At 43.2% G+C, this 21203-nt stretch overlaps 1 protein-coding gene across 2 annotated transcripts in view; it reads right to left on the bottom strand.

Moving 5' to 3' along the window:
• Positions 1–7133, bottom strand: part of ZNF445 (zinc finger protein 445) — a 32726-nt gene extending 25593 nt beyond the window's left edge. Inside the window, exon 1 of one of the 2 annotated variants that reach the window (XM_086720267.1) lies at positions 6782–7133. The gene's annotated coding sequence lies outside the window, so the exon portion shown is untranslated. The remainder of the gene's footprint in view (positions 1–6781) is intronic. The other variant, XM_025913278.2, reaches the window with a different exon arrangement.
• Positions 7134–21203: the final 14070 nt, after the last annotated feature.

The raw sequence follows: 21203 nt of genomic DNA, 5'->3' as shown, positions 1-21203 counted from the left end.
TACTCACACAAGAGGCCAGAGCACAATTCTATTGCTAAGAAGAAACAAAATACACACCTGACTCAAGTAGTACAAAACTTACTCACAAGAAGAGAAAAGAGAAAGAATGCACAAGATTCAACCTCTTGCAATCCATTGCTTTCCCCATGTGCAGCAGATCACTTTCGCAGGCAACGTGTTTAGGACAGTGTGGAGACAAGCACTACACCTAATGCTGCAGTAGAACCCTCAACCCCTTGCCGGTGTGGTCTGAAATAAAGAAAGCAGGGGTAGGCCTGAGGGTCACTGACACATGCAACAGGCAGAACAAAGGGGTATACATTAAGCAAGAACAGAGAAAAATAGTCCTTCAGAAGGCAATAAGCCCAGAGTGCTCTTTATCTCTTTGCAAGGAAATGTCCCCAGCTCAAGGCTACTCTAAATGCTGTTACGCAAGAGAGGAGAAGCTGCTCTTGACCGCCTTGCCCATCAATAACAAAACATGTTAAGATATAAAAAAAAAAAAATCTTAGATATAATTGTAGAAAAAATCTAAAACCATATATACGTCTAAGTGTAAGTACGTGTGATGTACATAAGTACTCAAAGGAATTTAAGATGGCTTAGGCAATTCACAAAAACTCTTACTGAATACAGGAGCGGAGAGTTTGAGAATAGTAGTTAAAGGAAGCTTTAGTTTATTTGTAGTTATTTCATTTTTCAACATAACATTTGTGTACTACGCCTCTCTCTTTTCTTTCTTTTAAGAATGCATGTAGAAAATGACGATTACAGGGGTGCCTGGGTTGCTCAGTTGGTATCTGACTTCAGTTCAGGTCACAATCTCATGGTTCATGGGTTCAAGCCCCTCATCAGACTCTGCTGTCAGCTCGGAGCCTGGAGCCTGCTTCAGATTCTGTGTCTCCCTCTCTGTCTGCCCCTCCTCCACTTGTGCTCTTTCTCTCTCTCAAAAATAAATGAACATGAAAGAAAGAAAGAAAAGAAAGAAAGAAAGAAAGAAAGAAAGAAAGAAAGAAAGAAAGAAAGAAAGAAAGAAATGATGACTACAAAAATGCTTAAACTGGTGTGTCTGAAATCTGCCTCCCTGTTACTTTACTCATTATATATTTTGTCTTGTCCCATTTTCCTAAAATAATAAGTATGGGACAAGGTTTAAAAATTAAAGTTATTAACTAGTTAAGACTTAAAATAAAAATAAAGTACAGCTGGAATATGCACAAAAACTTTCTTAGCCTTGCTGCCAGAGTGTTCTCACCCATTATCTTCTCCAGAACGTGGGATAAAGCCTTTCCCTTCCTATTAACCAGTGTTCCGTGAATTTTTACATGTCACTTTTACAATCATCAAAGTAATCAATAATTCTCTTTGCCAAACACACTAAATGAGTATCAAGCAGCTCCCAGGACACAGGGACAAGAACTGAGGGGGAGAGGCAGCAAGCCTTGAAGGGGTACTGAGAGTAAATGGTGGCTGTACTCAAAAACCACAAATGGAAAAACCAACCAACGTGACCTTAGATCTCCTAAATATTAAGAGACCAACCTAAGACATGACCTGGCAAATAAGAAGAGAATGAAAAGAGCAAAACGCTACCCCTAAACACAACATGCAAAAGAAAAAACAAAGATCAAGAATGTTAAGACAAAGAGACAAAACAAAGGGTCCACAAAAAGGGTGAGATAAACAGCCAGCCTTGGTACCTCTTGTAAAGGGTCCCATAACTGAGTGCACCAAGTCACAAATGATGTTCATCGTCCCCTGAAACCATCCTCCATCTCCTGCGACCATTAAATACATTTAAAGAAATCACTCCCTTCACTCCGAAGCCATCTCCTACTTGCTTATAAACCAATACCTATTCGCTATCTCCCAGACTCTGCCAATGCTGTCAAGACAGAAAAAAAGAGTGACTAACCACAGACGGAAAGAGCTCATGCCAGAAAGCAGGCTGCCATCCAGCTAACACACACACACAAAACTACACTCCTGTTTCAGGGCATGAAGAGTCAGTCCAGTCAAGAACTACATTAGGGATCATGCGTGCTGAGGAGTCAGCTAAAGTTCTGGCAGAGAAGTGAAGCTTTGATGTGGAAAAACATAGGAGAAAAAGAAGTACTGGAGAAACAAAAGCAAAGGAAAAGGAGGGGAATGATAAAGTAAGTGGCTGAAGGCCTACAGACAGACCTGAAGACCAGCAACAACAAAAGAAGGCTGAGCCGAGCAAGAGGGACAGGCTCCAGCCGTGCTGAGCCCCAGCAGCAGAAACAACTACTCAGAAGGCAGCTGAAAGTCAGAGGAAGAGGGACAGAGACTTTCCCCAACAAACCTGCAGAATAGACTGGAGAAGACCAAGAAACCCAAGTAGGAAAGGACTAGAAAGCTGCTCACAGTGACCAGAAATCTGGCAGTGAGGCTAAAGAGAATGAACTTGAGCCCAGAGGCAAATGTTCTGAAGGAAGGCACCCAGCAGGAAATAGAAATGGCAAGACCTATCTCAGGAAATGGAGATCCACAGCACAATTAGCACCAAAAATAAGCCTCCAAGCAGGCCTGTTCTAAAGCAGCTGCTACAGAAATGTCCAAAGAGGCCAGCGAAGTATCTGGACACAGGTGATGAGAAGACTAACTGACAGGAAAAAGAGGGCGAAAGCCTAGGAACCTGGCGAGGGGTTCCAGGCCTTCAATTGGGGAGAAAGGGTTGGCCTAGCCTCTGCAACCATGAACATGGAGAAAGCTAAAGACCTCCAGGGCCTGTCCGACTCTGGAAAGACCCAGGGCAAGTAAAGACATGGGGGCCAGTGAGCTGAAGCTGCCCAGTTAAATTCAGGCTTCCTAATGCCTCAGGGTTTCTCCATGTCCCAACCAGCTTTTGAGAACAGAAATAAAACTTCACCCATCCCAGGCCTAGGAGGCAACCTGAGCTGATCGGGCCTCTTCTCCCAGAGCTTCATACCTTAGGCCCAGTCTCAATCCTGCAATGAAAATGGCTTTGTAAAAACAGGGGAAATCCCAAACAATTATCTGGGCATTTTTCAGGGACAGTTTCCTTTTTTGTCATTTTGCTTCTTCAGCTCATACATGACGTATTTCGTTTTCTTTTAAAAGCCTCATTTATGGGGCACGTGGGTGGCTCAGTCGGTTGGTTAAGTGCCGGACTTCGGCTTGGGTCATGATCTCACAGTTCGTGCGTTTCAGCCCCGCGTCGGGCTCTGTGCTGACAGCTCAGAGCCTGGAGCCTGCTTCAGATTCTTTGTCTCCCTCTCTCTCCCTCTGCCCCTTCTCAGTTCACACTCTGTCTCTCTCTCTCAAAAATAAATAAATGTTAACAAAAATTTTTTTTAATCCTCATTTAGCAGTCTCTTATTCCCGTGTTTTTCCTACCAGTGTGAGGGTACATATGCTTTATTTTATACGCTGATAAGGAAACAAGAAAGACTGCTTCCAGTACATAACTAGAGCGTTACAGTATACTTGAACCCGTACATCAGTTAAGAAGTGAGCTCAAACCTAGCGCCCAAAACTTAGTGTCTCAGTATCATTCTCCAATAAACCGTGAACATGGAGAAAGGAACTAGGGATCTTTGGAGAAGTGGTGGTCTCGGGGGCTGGGGAAGGGAAGATACAACAAACACAATTAATGTATGGGGCCAAAAAGTCAGGGAAAGACACCAAAAAGGATGTGGACACTTTAAGGGGAAGCAGGAGCCACTGCAAAGAGCCCCCAAGGGCCAAAGCTGGAATAATTTAAGCAACGAAATAAGTACCATTAGCACCGCATCATAGCCCAAAGGATATGTATCCAACATCACACGGATACAAATAATTGAAGAAATAAAACAAAGGGAAAGAAGGCACAACTCTTCTTCAGGAAATATTCCAATTATTATCTGGAGAAGGAATAACAGAAATCAAAGTCACCACTAGACCATTACAGTGATAAGATCCACCAAGAAGGCTAATTAGTGGGTGAACAGTAAAGAAAAGCAGGATATTGCCATGCAAGTTCTCAAAGTATCTTCCCCCAAATAATCACTAGTTACAAAGGGAAAGCCAGTATCTTTACAATGGTGACACACGGAAGACACCACTAGGTCAAAATCAGTATTGACAGTAATAACACATAGCAACATCATCCTCAATTGAAGCAGGAAAAAACATCTGCCAAAACCAAAGTGAGAGCCATTCTAAAAATACCCATACAACATACTTGAAAAGTGTCAACGTCATGAAAAACAAGGAAAGATGGAGAGACTGTCACAAGAAGACAGGGCAACTACATGGAATGGTGGAATGAGGGATTCTAGATCGGATCCTGGAACAGAAAAAGGTCACTAGTGAGAAACTGCTGGACTCTGTAATTAAAGTCAGCAGGTTAATGAATAGCATTGTACACTGTAAATTTCTGAAGTTTGAGGACTTGTACTATGGTCATGCAAGATATTAACTCTAGGCAAACTGACCAAAGAATATAAGGGAACTCGGTACGGTTTCTGCAACCCTCTCTAAGTCCACAACTATTCAAAAGAAAAAGGGGTTTTTTTTGTTGTTGTTTTTTTTTTTTAAATATATACTTATTTTTGAGAGGGGGGCAGAGAGAGAGAGGGAGACACAGAATCAGAAGCAGGCTCCAGGCTCTGAGATGTCAGCACAGAGCCTGACACGGGGCTCGAACTCACGGACCTTGTGATCGTGACCTGAGCCAAAGTTGGACGCTTAACCATTTAGGCCACCCAGGCGCCTCAAGAAAAAGGTCTCGGAATGGAAGAACTGTTATCACTGTTTTCTGATGTATTTCTGTCTTAGATTTAAAAAAAAAAAAAAAAAGAAAACCGTGGCAATCAAAGATATTAAATATTGTTATTCTTATCTCCAATTTAGAGTCATTCTTTTATTAACAGTATTTACTGGGCACCAGCTATGCCCCAGGCACTAAGGACTACATAACGAATAAGGATACCAAAAACAAAACACCACAAGAAACCAAAACAAATAAACAAAAAACACCACCGCCTTGCAGAGCTTACAGGAAGACAGAAAATGAAGAAAACACATGGCATGTTAGATAGGCATGTCTGGTCCGACACACTGTAATAAAACAAGGAAGGAGGGTAGAGGTTTAAGATCAGGCAGAAGTTTAAGCTCAAAAATCCAATTTTGTAGAGCATCTCATGATTCACCTGGGGAGTTCTTTCAGAGCGTTTCTGATACAAAAATCCTGAAGACTGACAAATAAGGTAAGTTACGGTTACTATACGTTATGTATTTCTACTCCCAAGCAACTCTCCGACATCACAGAATGTGCCCTTGCACTGATACTTCCTGGACACGAGGAGCCTCAGAAAACTTCAAGTGGCAGACTTAGTATTTGTGATGCTGTTGTCAGTTTCCTTTCTAAGTATATACTGAGGGTTTATCTTCAAAACATTCCCATCATTTCGACCTACAGTAAGGACTACATTTTGAACCAAAATTTGTCCGCCTTTCTTCAGCATCAACACGACAGGTAAGAGCACCCCCATTCATCAGACCCTCAACACACACACACACACACACACACACACACACACACACACACACGTGTAAGCGGATGCAAGTTCTCCGAAATCCCTTCATCAAATTATGACTAAAACCACTCACTGACATTTCCTTGCAAATAATGTACTAATACTAATGCGTTTTCACTTCTGCACTACATACAGCTCGAAACAGGGTGGTGTTCTTTCCTGGCCACCACTTGTAACTTAGAAGGGGACCGACCATTCTCTGACTTCTTAGGCCTATGCAAGTCAGAGACAGTACGGTGGTTTTAAGAGCTGTACCTTATCTTTAAAAAAACCTTTTTGTTAAAAATAAAATCTTTAAAAACGTATATTGAAAAAATTAAAACTCCCTTTTATATGCTACACTTTCATTTTGAAAAGAGGCAGTCACCCTAATACACAAGATTCTGCTATTTTCCTGCACAAGCGTCACTTTGTGAGCATTACAGCTTTGTGTAGTGTGTACTAACTACGGAAAATAAACTGCAACGAAAACGTTTCCTTTTAATTATCCTCACAGAAATATGTCTCGGTGGCGTCCTAACTAACGCTAGCACCAATTTTGACCGCTATGTGAACAAATGCATTCCTCCTGTTGAAGGTATCATCATTTTCAAAACGCAAGGGTATGAATGTACTTAATGCCGCTCAATTTTGCCACACTTGAAAATGGTTAAAGTGGTCGATTTTATTGTACCCTATGGTAAGTATTATGTAAATTTTAGCACAATACTTTTGCATCCCAATAATACTAAGTTTTTAAAGGCCACAGTACGATCCCATTTCGAAAGGCACACGCACCCGTGTATGAATGTGCATAATTGTGAGCAAATTTTAAAATGTCAGGAAGCATCCAGACGAAACTATTTGCGGACTGCGGTTATTCTCACTTTTCTGGCTCCCACCCGCGTCATCTAATTGTCCCTAATGAGTACGCTTTGTTTGCATAATTGGGAGAAAGGATAAAGCACAGAAGCCATTACTCCCAACTCTCTGCCCGGGGCTGCAAAGCGCTTCCAGCTACACTCCTCACCGCAGCGGGGACCGGATCCCCGCCCGGCCAGACCGCCCGCCCCGGGCGCCGCCTCCAGGCCGGGCCTCAGCCAGCACCCCCGACCCCTGACTCTCACCCCGGGAGGGGCCGAGAGTCCCCGCCGCCCTCCCGAGCCGTGCACCCTCACTGCCGGTCGCCCCCCCCCCCCCCCGCCTCCGCCGCCCCCGCGCCCCGCCCGGCAGCTCACCTCCCCAGGTCCCCGACAGCCAGTCCTCCAGCCACACCACCCGCCCAGAACCCGTGGCCCAGAGACCAGCTCTCCGTCGGCCCAGGTCGCGCACGCGCGCCGCCACCCCGCGTCTCGGCGGCCGCTCTAGGAAGCTGGGAGGGCCAACGTCTCGCCTTCTCCCTGGCGCCAGCGCGGTGCTCAGCTGCCTTGAGCCGCCTGACCTGTCCTCAGCAACCCTGTCTTCCCCTCTGGGTGCCTGCCCTCCACTCTCTGAAAAGAACAGCTTTAAATCCAAATGACAGCCCTGCCTTAGTTTAAAGCTAAGTTCTCTTTTCTGCTTATTATGGATCTTTGATAAGAAATACAATTGCTGAGAAGTCTGTTTTGCTTGCTGTTTGCTACAAGCATTGTGAAACCTTTCCTGAATGTAACCCACTATGTAATAGAATAAGTTGTGAAACTTCCTAAATGTAGTCTGGTATGTAATAGAATAAGTGATTGTACATGAACTAACCAGCATTTCTCGCTTCTGTCAACCTGCTTGCTTAACATATTTTCCCCTTCCCCTTGGTTCCTCAGGTACTTGAGAAAGGGGAGAAATGAGAGACCTGGGCAAACTGTTTGCCTAGTCTTCCTGGTCTGTGAAAAACAAACTTAGCTTAAATCCGCTTGCTTAACCAGCTTGTTCCGCTTCTGTACAACTGCTTGGCGTAACCGAGTATTCTTGACCAATCATTAAGACACCCACACCCCAGTTGTGATTTGACCTAAAGGCGGGGACCAATTAAATTCTGCTAAGTGTTTAAATTAAGATATCACCCAATAACCGCTCTGTAACCGCGAAGAATCCCTAACTTCCCCATAACTTGTTTGTACCTGTCTATAAAAAGGCTGTAAAAACCTCACTCGGGGCCTCTTAGCGTCACCGGCAACCAGTGAGCGGAGGTCCGGGTTCGAACCTGCAATAAACGACCCTTGCCGCTTGGCTTTGACTTACAGCTCTGGTGGTCTTTTGTGGGAGGTTTCGGAACTTCGGGCATTACACTCTCCAATGCCCTGTCAGGCCCCAGCGCTCTATCAGTCTTGCCCAATTTGCCCACATCCCCTCCAGCGTCTCTGCCTGGCTGCCCTCCAGGCCTCCGCCCGCCAGGGAAGACTAGGATCCAAAACTAGGAAGGCAAAATAGCGAGCGCCAAGACCTAGCTGACTGGTTCTGGCCAAAGGGAGAGCTATTATGGGGGCCGCTCGAGACTCCAGGAGGACCTCTTCTCCCCATCACACCACATCTAGGGATACTTGCTGATTTCCAGCCACAGGCACACAAACCTGTGCCTTCCCATGCCCCCCATTTATTTTTTCCCGAACAAAATTTTAATCCTGAGTGCATTTTAAAGATCTTTCTGGCTTTTATTCAGCAATTCCCAAATCGGGAAGCATCCAGTCTAGCAGATAGAATGGAAAGAGCTGGAAGAACTAACTATACAATGCTAGAGATTTCACAGGCAGAAGGGAACAGGAAAAAATTAGATGAGGCAAAAAGGTAGATTGGTGATTGCGGCGTTACTTTCCTTAAGGGGATGCCAGGGTTTCATCAGGTAGATTACCTAACTAAAGTAATCAGGAAATTCTTGTTTGACTTGTTAAGGACAGCGAGCCCCAAATGGAGTCACTTATGCTAAGAAAAATCTTCAGGAGCCCGCCTATGAGGAAGGAAAACTGAGACAAATCTTTATTTAGGTTTGCAAACCAGGAAGGGCAACTCAACTCAGTGGGTGTGCCCATCTGAAGAAGACAAGGGGAGATGGTATTTTTAAGGCTTAAACCCACACTGGGAGAAAATTTTCACTGGGCATGGGCTCCTCAGTGGTTGGCTGACCTTTTTTTGCTCAGTATTGTGAGATGGGAGGACTTTTCAGGTGTCTAACCCTCAAGATGCTTATCATGATTCCAAGAAAGTTCTGCTCTTCTAAGGACTCCACAGAACAGTGGCTGTTGCAAGATGGAGTCGGAGTTGTCAACCCCTTCCCTGGCCCCCTCTCTTCTTCCCCTTCATGTCACCGAACTGAACTTAGTTGCAGTTTTGGCTGTCCCACAAACAGAATCTGAAACCAATCAGGAATTTCCCGATCTGCATTAGTTAGGTAATCGCTCTGATAAGAACCCCTGCCATCCCCAGAAGAAAAGTAGCCTTGTAATAACCAATCCACCTGTTTGTCTAGTGTAACATTCTTGTTTCTGTTCCCTTCTGTCTATGAAATGTATTGCCTTGTACTGCTCTCTGAAGCTTCTTTCTATCTGCTAGACTGTATGTTGCTCGATTTGTGAATCACTGAATAAAGCCAATTATATCTTTAAATTTTGAATTTTGTTCTTTAACCAACTGGTTTCAGATTCTATTTCTGGGGGACCAAAATGCAAGTAAGTTACCAAAACCATTAAGTCTTATTTTGGTAATGGGGGGAAGGGGGAGGCGGCGTAGCATATGCAACTCCATTTTGGTCCTGTTGTCTTGTCTTTAACAATCACCCCATTTTAGTCAGACTCTCAGCCTAACTGAGAGATGTGAACAGAATTTAAGACATTAATGCACTACTCCCAGCTATACCACTCTGGAGTTCTCACAGTTTTTGTTGAATCTCTGTGTGGTAATCAAAGGCCACAATGTCAGGTTCACATTCTTTAAATTGATTATTCTCTCTGTTACTTTTCTAACTTTGAAAAAATTTTTTAATGTTTTATTTATTTTTGAGAGAGAGAGAGAGAGATGGAGTGTGAATGAGGGAGGGGCAGAGAGAGAGAGAGAGTCAGAGACAGAGAGGGAGACACAGAATCCAAAGCAGGCTCCAGCCTCTGAGTGTAACGCCCAAAGCTCGAGAGACCCCAAAGAACGAACCACCAGAGTCCAGAGTCAAAGCCAAGCGGCAAGGGCCGTTTATTTCAGGTTCGAACCTGGACCTCCGCGCATTCAGGAACAGTGAGGCTCCGAGGTCCTGAGGGGAGTTTGAGCAGGCTTTTTATAGGCCGAGGTAAACAGTTTGGGGGATTTCCAGTCAGCGGGGGAGTTGATTGGTTGACATTAAGCTGGGGGGCGGGTACGGTAATGCACTGATTGGACAGGAGTTCGCGGGCGCGCCAAGCAATTGTACAGAAGCGGAACAGGCTGGTTAGGTTTCAGTTTCCCGTAATTCAAGCATTGTACAGAAGCGGAACAAGCTGATTAAATTTCAGTTTGCTTAAGCTTCTCATGAGCTGTCAGCACAGAGCCCGACATGGGGCTCAAACCCACGAACCGCGAGATCATGACACAAGCTGAAGTCAGAGGCTTAGTTAGCTGAGTCACCCTGGTGGCCTGTGACTTTGTAATATTAGGGAGATGATTTCCTTAGTGGTTAGTGGATGCAAGCATGCCTTTAAAGCTTTGAGTGAACAGAGTGCATCAGGGGGACTACTATGGTTACCAAAGGTAGAATACCTCCCAGTGTCTGGAGTGCACTTTGGAGTCATGGTGCTCAAGACACAAACCAATCAAGGTCAAATAAATGACCCAGTGAGGAAGACCTCACTGAAGGAGTCGCTTTCTTAAACCAATTGGCTGGGTGAGTGATCTTATTGTAGCTGAGACTCACCCCTCCCTAGAAGCATTCGTCCAAGTGCAACCAGTAGTGTTGGCTACAGCACAAGCACCTCCCTGCACAGCTAAAAGGTAATGAAGGGCTATTCTAGTATGGGGAACAACTCTGGCCAGAGTGTTTAGGGATTTTTGTTGGGCAGTTCTGCTTTAGCAGTAGATTCTGGAATATCTTCAAGAGTTAAGTAGAGGTTCATGATCATAGCCTCATCTGCACTCTAGCTCCTAGAGATCCACCAAAAGAAGCAAATTCTGAATCGTGAATGCTTTCTGGCAATTCCTATTTGTTTCAGCAACACAGATTGAGGGAAATTGACCAGTGAGGTGTTCCAGTTTCATAGTTGGCAGTTTAGCGGTTCAATTAGATAACCCCAAAGGCACTGCCCGGTTAAGTGCCAGCCATCTAGGTATTCATAAGCCAAAGAAATATGCTTTTCCTCAAAACCACCACAGACAAAAATAAATGCTGCTGGGACACACGCTGCTCCCATCAAAGTATTATTATTAATGAATTTATTCACTAGGACTTTTCATTTGCCCAGGTAAGCCATGGATCAGTTAGGCTTTCACTGCACTTGGGAAGGTAATTTCTTGTTCTAAAATAAAACATAGTTCTAAGCTCTTTGGAGAGTGGGTGCATGTGGAGAAAAGTGCAGTTCTAGGCCGGAGCAGTTTGGGTTTAGATAATCATAAGAACGTCATTGTAAAAATGTACTATACTGATGTTTTCAAAGTGTCCCTGCCTGTCTCAGTCCATACAGTTATGGCAGAAGAAAGGTTAAAGCAAAGGTGCTGAATGTTCTGGACTCTGCAGGTGGCTTCGGTTGCCGTTTATGGTTTCATTGGGAATGGAAGAAAAATTGGTCACAGGGAGGACCAGGGGGGCTCCAGCATCAGGGACAGATGGGAGGGTTTTGATGACAAATAGAGCAGTCTGAAAGGTTATCCCCTTTAAGAGTGGCTTGGGAGATGTGGGTGATGCCATCTTTCCAAGCCAACGCCAACATGAAAGAGAGAAAGAAAAAGAAAGGCTTTCACGTTTGAGGCTAGTGAAAGTATGAATTCTTGCTCTGGTGTCTTGAAAGGAAACTGTCTACCACATGAAGTCATCAGTTTCCTGGGCAACTTGGCTTTAAGGTCACCAGTGCAAGAGGAGGACCAAGTGTCAGGAGGATCCTTTTCAGCTGGGAGATGTGTGCCCCAAAGTTCAGTGCTTTCTAGTTTTTCAGAAGTATTGGTTATCAGGAGCACTTGGTAATGTTCCCTTCCAACAGGGCTCAGGGACCACGTTCCTCTGGGGGCTTTTCCAAAATACCAAATCATGAACAAGAGGATATTTTGAATTGGGGATATGGAAGAGATTCTGAACCTGGTGTTGAGAGGTTTTAGCATGAGACACTGAAAGAGTGGACCTAGGCCGGCCGACTCCATTTTGTTCTGTGTCCTCCATCTTGAGTGACTATGTCTCCGACATGGCCCCCTTCCTGAGAAAACCGCAGAAAGAAATTCCCGTTCTAAACCTCAGACCACGCCTCCTCCCCTTGAGTAACTTCCCACTCACCCGTTCAAACTTCCCATTCAAACCACGCCTGGCAACCTGCGTAATGGGACTCGGACCCTTCCTCAGCCAATTGGTTAAGGCCACGACCAGTACCCCACCAACTGCCCCTAGATCCCTATAAAACCTTTGTGCTTTTAAAACTCTCTCTCTCTCTCCAACATCTCACCGCTGCGTCGGTGCAGGTAGGGGATTGAGCTCGAGCTAGCTCGAATAAAGGCTCTTTGCTTTTGCATCGGACTGGGCTCCCTGGTGGTCTTTGGGGATCACGAATTCTGGGCATAACAACACTAGACTTACAGTACAACAAGGGAACGACAAAAGGTTGTACACCAAAAGACATTGGTCTACTGGTGACTATCTCACAAAGAGGGTACTGCAAAAGTCAGCAAGGCCAGAGGCAACACCTCAGGCCAAGGGAGTCCAGCAGTTTCAGTGAGTTTGGAGATTTTTGAGATTGGTGATTCCATTAGTTCTTTCAACCTTGCCTGATGACTGAGGGTGATAGCAGCAGTGACAGTTCCAAGAAGTTTGCAAAGCTTTAGTTACAGCTCATCTGATCTTCAAAGTGAAGTGGGTGCCTCAGTCACTAGATAGTGTGAAGGGTAAACTCCAGGTAGGAACTGCATTTGCCAACGGTTTGTTTTGCCACTGTGAGTGTGAGGGTGTCATCCTTTCAGCAAGGGAAGGCTTCAATGCATCCAGAAATTATATATACAATAATAAGAATATATTAATAATCCATACTGGGTGGCATTTGAATGAAGGTGCTCAGATGGTTCAGAGGAAGAAGGTCTGAGGACTCGAAAGAAAAATAATTTTTCCAGGTTAAGAACCTGACAGGTCAGACACTGATAAACAGTTTTTATAATTTTTTAGAAGTCTGTCCACCAGTATTTATTTATGGTTTGAGTCATCTTAGCTGCACCACGGTGGTTAAATGAACGCAAGAACAAGAAGGTAGGGCTTGCGAGGGAGTCAGCGTAGGGGCTTAGGGTAGGCTCCCACAGTGTGCCAATTTGGCATATTTGAATATTTTAGCAAAGGTTACTTAAGAAACAATCAGTTCAAGGACACTTAGACACATCTCTGTCCTCCTGAAAGCAGGAAACAAATCTCCCATATGAAAAATAGCCTCCCTATACTAAGAAGTAGAAAGACACCCTTATCACCAGCGATATGGACTTTAAAGTGGAGAAAGCTGTAGAAATAAACCTTGTTACTTTTTCACCAATCTACTTCCTCAGCCCAAATTCATTTTGCTTTGAATTCCTTACCAATTACAGCTTCCAAATACCTGTTTTCCTTACCCTGTAAATTCCTCATTAATTTATCATCTCTCTTTATCTAAAATGTGTAAAAATTGCCATCTTGGTCATTTCTTTAGGTTTCAATTTCATTATTGGACCTCCAAGCACACGCAATAAAACTTTCTGGTTTTCTCCTGTTAACCTTTCACATGTAAATTTAATTCTTAGTCCGGCTAGAAGAACTTGAGGGTAGAGGAAAAATTCTCCCCCTCTTCCACTAGGAAGAAACAAGCAGCCATGTTGTCTCCCATGGTCCCAACTGTTCATTCCATTTACAAACATTGTTTGCCCATTGTGATTTCTATGACTCGGGAGCACATGTCACAAGACCTTCAAGAGGACAAAAGGTAATGTCGAGCTCAAAGGGTCAGGGTTTTTTTTTTGTTTTGTTTTGTTTTTTTGCAGAAGCAAGAATTGACTTCATCCCCATATGCCAAAACCTTTATAGTTTTTGTTGCTACTACATGAAAGTCAGTTGGGACATTTCCCTAAACTCATTTTCAGTCCTCTTTGTGTGAGCCTCAAATTAATGACAGTAATTTCAGAAAAATAAGAGAATAGCAGCAAGGAAACATTTGCTTACTGTCCATTTTTCATTGGAGTCCCAGTGGATGTGAGAAAACCTTTTTGTTTCCATTAACATCCAAAAATCATGGTTGATCCTAAAGGCATACCAGCTGTCATTATAAATATGATATCAATAGTTTGTTCTTCAGATAATTGGCATGCTCAGGTAAGGGTGTATAGCTCCTCTTGGTGGGCTGATTTAGCTTGTGGGAGGTTTCCCCTCTCAAGTAGTTCATATTGCATAGTAATAGAATAGCCAGTTTGGAAAGTCCCTTTTTCATTTTTAGAGGATAACCTATTAACAAATAAAATTAGATCGGGATTCATCAAAGAAGTGTGTCATAAATCCAGACTTAGTATCACAAAATGGGACATGATTACCTTTCTGTCGTGGGGTTCATTTTCATCAGACAAGGACAGGATTAAGAATGTTGCAATGTTGCATACTAACCTGTATGTTAGTAGTGAGAGCAGAAGGATCTCATAGGAGGTTGGTCTGCATGCAGAGAAATGATGAGTCAATTCAGAATTAAGAAGACTTAGGACGGCATGTGGAGCTTGCGAAATAAACATCATTTCCTAGGACTAAATCCATGGAAATGTTTACTAACTTTGCAGCTTCAGTAAGGCCTTAAGGCAATTGGGATGGGCACGAGCAAGTGAATCAAGTTGTATGATATAATAGGCAATAGGCCTATTCTTATCAGCACGCTCTTGTGTGAGCATTCACAGGGCTTGATTTTCTCTCTACTGCACAAAAAAGGTGAAGGCCTTTGAATAGTTAGAGAGCCCTAGGGCAGGAGTTCTTATAGTACTTTTGTAAATCTCATAATGGCCTGCTCACTGCATTTTCAGGAAGGTCATAGAGTGGAGAAGTTGATAGAGAAAAGTCAGGAACCCAGAATCTATGATATCCAGCAAGGGGTAGAAATCCAGAAAGCTACTGCCGATCATGGGCCTAGAGAATGCTTGAATAAGCTTAAAATTATCTTTGGAGACAATTGGATTCCTACAGCACTTACATTATGACTAGGTAAATCAAGTCATTTCTCCGTACAGACTTCCTGTTCTTTCTCAGCTAACTGTTGCAGCAGATAAATGGAATCTTATACAGATGCTTCTTTGGTAACTGAGCATTGCAGGAGATAGTCTACATACTGTAGAAGGGTTGATTTCCCAGGGAACTGAAAGAGACTTAAATCTTGATGGACCACTTGGGAGAAATAAGGGGCCTCAGTGAACCCTTGCGGCACCACTGTCCAGGTATATTACTGATTCTAAATAAAAGCAAACAAGTATTGGTAGCTGAGGTCTACAGAAATGCTGAAGAAGGTTGAACATAGGTCTACAACAGTGAATCATTTTACATCTGGTAGTGTTGCATCCACATGACTCCTGAAACAGAATGCTACGGGCACCAATGACAGTCACAACAAAGTTTATTGCAATTGAGAGGCAAGGCCGACCCATCGGGACTGACACTCTTGATCAGAGTGCGGCCTTGAACAGCTGGGGTACAGAGTTTTTATAGCCGACCACATCATCTTATCATCACCTGGGAACAGAACAAAGAAATAGTTCCCAGATGGGGGTGGAAGCAGTTCAGACCTTCTGTGGTTAAGCCGCAACCAGTTGACCTCCTTGACCCTGCCTCTGGCCCACTTTTTCAAAGTTCTCAACATACCCTTGCCCCAATCCAAACACCAATCCAATTGATTTCCCTTGAACTTTTGTTCCCTTGATTGATAGGACAGGCCTGTTATCTCTTAACCTACAGTGTCAAAACAAAGCTGTTATTTCTCAAGGGTACAGGTTAGCCCTACACTACAATTTAACCTTTACAGTAGGACTTGTGACAACAGGGTGTTAGGGTTTGGAACAACTGGGAAAGGGGAATAACTCTATATATTTTTTCCCCTAAATAAAGTTCTGCACTCAACATGGGGCTTGAATTTGTGACCCTGAGATCAAGAGTTGTATGTTCTACTTGGGGTGCCTGGGTGGCTCAGTCAGTTAAGCATCTGACTCTTGATTTTGGCTCAGGTGATGATCTCATTGTTCACGATTTTGAGCCCTGCATCGGGCTCCGCACTGTCACCGTTTAGGATTCTCTCTCTCTCTCTCTCTGCCCCTCCCCTACTCTCTCTCTCTTTCTCTCTCTGTCTGTCTCTCTCAAAGTAAATAAATAAACTTAAAAAAAAAAAGATTTGTATGCTCTACCAACTAAGCAAGCTAGGTGCTCTGGGAATAACTATCTTGTTTAATAGCTCTCAAGTCTTAGACAAATCTCTATCCCTACCTACAATATTTCTGGACTGGCAAAGTTGATATGTTACAGGGGCTGGGGCAGGGAATGATTAGGCCCTGGGCAATTAGGTCTTCTATTAGCGTGAGGTCTTGTATGGCTTCAGATTTTAACAGATATGGAGATAACTTGGGAATAGTTTTCGTTAGGTCTCTCTGAATTTTTATAGATTCTGTTTTTTTATTCTCCCAATGTCAGTATTAGAGGTCTCCCACAGATATTTGGACACCTCGATTAAATTAGGAGGGATCTTTTGCTGGAAATTCTCCCCCTGCTTATTAAGCCTGGATTGTAAGGAACATTAAAACATCAGCTTTAGGTTGGTCAGGATATTCTAAGGTAAGGTCTATATTAGGGGCAAAAGAGATCTCTATTTTATAGACTGATGGGAGCTGTATCATAGCAAAAAGGAATGATTTCAGTGAAAGTTCTTAGTCATTTGTACTAGTTGAGATAAAAACTCTCCCTGAATTTAATTGGATACCCATCTATGGAGATTTTTGTCGTTATTGTTTTATATCTTTGTTTCTTTCTTCTTTTTAACTTAATTTAATTTAATATTTATTTATTTATTTATTTATTTATTTATTTATTTATTTAATTTATTTATTTATTTATTTATTTTTACTCTGAGGGATTTGTTGGCCTATGAGAGATCAGGTTTCAAGCAGAGTGCAGCTCTGGTATCAGAATTTGGCAAGGTTTTCTATTGATTTTAATTTTACTTTCCCCTTGGCTGTTTATGAAAATAACTAGCAGCAGTTTACTGGAGAATCCTTCGAAGTCCTGTCACCCCTGGGAGGGGCCCATATAGGGCCCTTCTTCAAAAGCAGATATAGGGGTATTTGAGTTATTTGAAGGATTTGCACAAAACCTTTGGGGGCAATCTTTTTCCAGTGTCCCAGTTGATTATAAATGAGACAACATGTCTGGGTGTTTTGATGATGGACCCCTAGGAGGGTGCAATGGGAGAAGCCCAGGTATTGTTTTAGGTTTCTGGCCTTACACCTATTAAAACTGTAAGGACACTAACTTAGCAGACCTTTGTTAACAGTCCATTCCAAGATCCTTTCAAAGTGCTCAGCTATGGTCACAAGTTCACTCAGACTTGTGGCTTCCCATCCTATTTTCTGCCTTGTAATCAATCCACTAATCCTAGGAGGTATTACATCTACACATAAGGCAGCTGGAGCAGGTTGGGTAGTATCATCCATTATATAGAAACCAGAATGCTATAGGAAGAGAGTTCAGACACGCTTTAGTCTGCCTCAGATTCAGCTTTCTTTGGTTCACAGGTTTGATAATAGACCAATCAGTGCAGGCAGGGAAGATGCAAGGAATGGCTTTTAAAATATCTGCTGCAATATTTTGCAAGCGTTTTCTGATCCATAAGGAGACCACGTTGCAGACTGAGAATCTTGAATATCATTCTTGGGGTTATGTCATTCTGCTTCCTGTCTCCTTTTCTGAGTTTCACTGTATGCACAAACTGGTAAAAATCTGGAAGTCCAGGATCATAGGCCCTAATGAGAACTCTAAATTCTTCAGAAAACTTTAGGGGATCCTATCTGGGTTTAGGAAATTCTTTAGGGCCTTTAGTTCAGTCTTCGACCAAGGAGAGGAGATAACTGAAAATGATCACCAGTAGGCCCAGTGGTCTAAATTTTATTTTTGAGGTGGGGAGGGGCACCAGGGAAAGGGAGAGAGAGAATCCCAAGCAGGCTCCACTCACAGTGTGGAGCCCAATACAGGCCTCGATACCATGTTGGTGATCTTATTTTAAAACATAACTCTTTCATAGTCTCTTCAAAGTGGAACAGCAATTCAAATAGAGGATTAGTAGATTGCGAGTACTCAGGTACAAGTCACATCAGTCTTACAGTCTTTGGTTTCAGGGACCTCTTGTGTCTTTAATTTTTATTAGCCTTTTGCAATGAAGCTATTTTTACATCTGGAAGCCCTTTGGAGGCTTCTACATACCAATCAACATAGGTATTCCATTCTGTTTGATTTGGGAACCCTTGCTTTCAAGTGCTCTTCTTTTTTTTTTATTAAAAATTTTTTTTTCAACGTTTATTTATTTTTGCGACAGAGAGAGACAGAGCATGAACGGGGGAGGGGCAGAGAGAGAGGGAGACACAGAATCGGAAACAGGCTCCAGGCTCTGAGCCATCAGCCCAGAGCCTGACGCGGGGCTCGAACTCGCGGACGGCAAGATCGTGACCTGGCTGAAGTCGGACGCTTAACCGACTGCGCCACCCAGGCGCCCCTCAAGTGCTCTTCTTAAAAGAATGACCTAACTGGAATGTTCTCCATAATGGTCATTACAATTCTAGGTTGTCTTTAGTAAGATTTTGCCATTTTTGTAGAAATCTATAGCTTTCGGGACGACAGTTCTTAGAAGCAAAGTAAGCAGGTGTGCTGGAAGGTAGAGCACTCAACTCTTCAGAATTTGAGGAGCCATCTCTTTAGTTAAGCCCCGAATCTCTTAAAGCCAAATGAATACCTAATTTGGATGGGCTGGGAATTTTTATGGTGGTAACTTGTAAAACACACGTTTCCTTGAGATTGACAGATGCCCTAATGTCAATCTAAGCCATTCAGTGACCAGCACAGGAGTCTCAGAGTTAGGTGACAGGTGTGCTAAGTGTTCAACCTACACCCACCAAATTTACAGTTTTGGCTTCTAGGATTCCCATAACAATAGATCTATTATTTCTTTACCTTATGTGCACATTAGCTGAAACCAACAATAACCAACGACATACAATTGTGGATACCATCAGTAACCAAAGAAATGGTACTATAGACTAACCAAGGGCTAGGGACTAGTATGCATTGTTGGAGACTGCTGTCAGCCTAAACTAACCCATTAGCCCCAGACTGGAAAGCCATTAAGACTAGAGAGTTCCAACAGAAGGGAAACAGAACTCGGATCTGAGAAAAAAATGACTCATGGCCTTCGGGAAACAGAAAGATGGAGAACTAAGGGTTCACAGGCACCAAAGCCTTTCCCATTGTCCACATGGCCATTATTGGTCTCCTTTAGATCCCATCCTTATTGCCAAAACTGCTAAAGAACAAAATTTGGGGTGCTTGGCTGGCTCAGTTGGAAGATCATGTGACTCTTGAGAATACTTTTTAAAAAAAAGAAAAATTGATAAGCTTTAAAAGAACAAAACTCAACAGAGTAAATTTTAAAGGTCTTACTGGCTTTTATTCAGCAATTCATAAACTGGACAGTATCCAATCTAGCAGGTAGAAGGAGCTCTGAAAAGTTACAAGGCAAGAGATTTTATAGGCAGGAGGGAGCAGGAAAAAGTAAGTTATACTAGACAAAAAGGGGAATTTGGTTATTCCAAGATTACTTTCCTTATGGGGGATGGGGGTTTATCAGGCAGATTACCTAACCTAATCAGGAAATTCCTCATTAACTGATTTAAGAATCCATTTCTGGGACAGCCAAAATTGTAATTAAATTTGGTTTTGTGAGTTGGGCTTAGCATAAGCAACTCCATTTTGGGCCTGTCATCGTGTCTTCAACATTCCTATAGGTAATTTCTAGGGAGGCTCACCTACTGGATGAACAATGGCATCATATGCCAATATGTGGAATCCTGGGAAAATAGGTTTTGGGGTGGAGTGGCCATGTGAAGAAGAGCTGAAGCAACATCAGCCCACTGCCCAGCCTCTGTTGGAGCAAATGTCTTCTATCGACAGTGCCAGCAACCTGGAGGATGTGTAGGCAATGTCATAAAGGCCATCTGCTGCCTTTGGGGGGTATGCTACAAGCTCCTGTGCCAAGGGGCCAGGTAGCTGTTCTGGTTATCTCTGGCATATGCTTTCTAGTGGCAGGCTTCAGCATGTTGCCACTTGATCTTTCAATAGGAAGGATATACATCTGTGCCGAGGCTCCACTCCACCCATCTGAAACACCCCAGGATTCTTTTCAATGCTCCAGTCACCAAGGATGGCAACAGAGAATGGAGTCTGATACTAGAGAAAGGGTGGTGATGTGGAAGAGAAACAGATGGCATGCTGAAGCAGGGTAACTGAGGAGAGTTCAAAGATGATTTACAAAAGGTGGATGGCTTAAGGAAAGTTGACATGGTGGTATAGAACTCCAGGGCTAGCAACCACTTTTAGGAGCAGGCTAACTGAGAGAAGCTGTGGCCTTCAGTGAAGGGGCATAGCCAACCCATGGTCAAGTACAGAGGGAAGTGGAAGAATAAGTATTTTGGACCTGACTCTCCTTCTGATCTCCTGCCAGAGACTGGCACTGGTTTAACCCAACTGGAAGCTGGAGGACAGTCCAAGGTCAACCTCCCACATCTCGGGACAGGGTTGGGAAGGACTAAGAATGAATATGGAGTGGCAACTGGAAAATATCTGTGCATTGAAACTGCAGTAGGTGACTGATGTCAGCCTTCTATGACCATCTCGAGTGACCTCAAGGAGAAATCATGAAAAGGAAGAAGCAGAAAACCAGTTAAGCAGAGATATACAAGCAATATTTTTAAACAACCAGATATGATAGAAATATAATGTACTAAGATGACCTAAGGGCCTTTCTCATGTCTATGTGGAAATCAGTAAACCTTAGTTCTTACAACTGTAGTAGATTACACCTTGTGAAGCACAAGTGTTTGGAGAGCTGTTTGCAAGCATGTATACCCCTTTCCCTTTTTTGTATATAATATCCCCCATAGCTAACAAGCTTTGGAGCAGCTCTTCAGAGCAATCTGAAAGACCGTTTCCCAGGCTATAGGCTTCAGTAAAACAAAGAATAAAGCATTTATTAACCTACTTTGAGGTTGGCTTTCTTTCAGTCGACATACCCAACATAACTAAAAAAGAAAATGGGAACAACTTACCACTTGTCAATGCCTAATTTCTCCATTACTTTCCTTTTGAAATAATAATCTTAGAAAACTTGACTCCAGGAGGCAGGTGGTACCAGGTGGGGGGCGCGGGCAGATTGAATATTTACAACCACCCATGGAATGAGTTTTGAGTTTTGTCTGTTTGAGAATGAAATGTTCCCATCATAGAGGAGCTTGAGAAGGTTCTCT

This window comes from Puma concolor, chromosome C2 (genome assembly GCF_028749965.1).
Source record: "Puma concolor isolate L17-30 chromosome C2, mPumCon1.1.hap2, whole genome shotgun sequence".
Lineage (NCBI taxonomy): Eukaryota > Metazoa > Chordata > Mammalia > Carnivora > Felidae > Puma > Puma concolor.
Note: the sequence above shows the minus strand (reverse complement) of the source record. Positions and strands in the feature narration are given on the sequence as shown.